The 1,054-nt window shown below is 43.5% G+C and overlaps 1 pseudogene; it reads left to right on the top strand.

The window, feature by feature from the left end:
• Nucleotides 1-377: 377 nt before the first annotated feature.
• On the top strand, nucleotides 378-802 carry LOC148021119 (aspartic proteinase A2 pseudogene; annotated as a pseudogene).
• The last annotated feature ends 252 nt before the right edge of the window (nucleotides 803-1,054 follow it).

Below are 1,054 nucleotides of genomic sequence, written 5' to 3'. Positions count from 1 at the left end.
GCAACCTAAAAGTCTTCTGATAGCTCATCGAACTGTTTGCTGAAATCCCAACAAAACCGGAGGAGAAAACATCGCTGCCAGGAGGCGAGAACTCCAATCCCATCTGCTCTGTACCAGCGTCGTCTCATGAAACGACGGTGTCATATTGCTGCGCATTCGAGGTGTGAAAACCACCCAAAAGTTGTGCGTGTGATTTGATACTTTGTACATACTTAGTTGTTATGTTTTCTCTTTCATTCTATGCTGAAGACGGAGAAGAACAAGGAGTTTTGGTAGACTAGTAACTCGAGATGCAATTCCATGGGCTACACTTATTTCAAGATATGCCGATTATGGGCTTTGTGAGGATGTTTCCAACATCTACAACTGGATGTACTATGTGTGAAATGGCAGTAGTATGGGCACAGAACCAACTGATCACTGATGAGTCTGGAGAGCTTATCAACGCGTATCTTAGCAAGATGTGCGAACGCCTTTCGAATCCAAATGGAGAGAGTGTTGTGGAGTGTGACCAAGTTTCTTCCATGCCCACAGTGACCTTTACGATAGGAGGGAAACATTTTGATCTTACACCTGAGCAGTATATCTTGAAAGTTGGAGAGGGTAATGAAATGCAATGTGTTAGTGGGTTTATGGGTCTGGATGTTCCTTCAGGGCCTCTATGGATGCTTGGAGATGTTTTCATGGGTGTTTACCACACGGTTTTCGATTATGGAAATACACGTGTAGGCTTTGCTAAGGCCGCCTAATTGTCGTGATGGCCATGGGAAAATATCTTTAATCATATTGACAATGAAGTGATTTGCAGGCTTGGTCGATATAAAAAAGTGTGATTAATGCTGAAGTTGGCCCGCTTTCCTGGGGAAAAAGAGGCTTTCTGAAAGAAAAAAAAGGGAATCGCTGTCTTTGGGGAGAAAGGGAATCTAATTTGGGGGGGAAGATTGACTTTGGAGAGAAAGAACACAGAGTTTTGTTGGAGCGTTTTTGAATCGAGGAAAACGGAGGGAGGAACAGAGGAAAGACATGGCATTTTTAGAATTGGAAAAGAGGGTGG

This window comes from Lygodium microphyllum, chromosome 18 (genome assembly GCF_053477565.2).
Source record: "Lygodium microphyllum isolate KBCC chromosome 18, Lygodium_microphyllum_v1.1.10, whole genome shotgun sequence".
Classification (NCBI taxonomy): Eukaryota; Viridiplantae; Streptophyta; class Polypodiopsida; order Schizaeales; family Lygodiaceae; genus Lygodium; species Lygodium microphyllum.
Note: the sequence above shows the minus strand (reverse complement) of the source record. Positions and strands in the feature narration are given on the sequence as shown.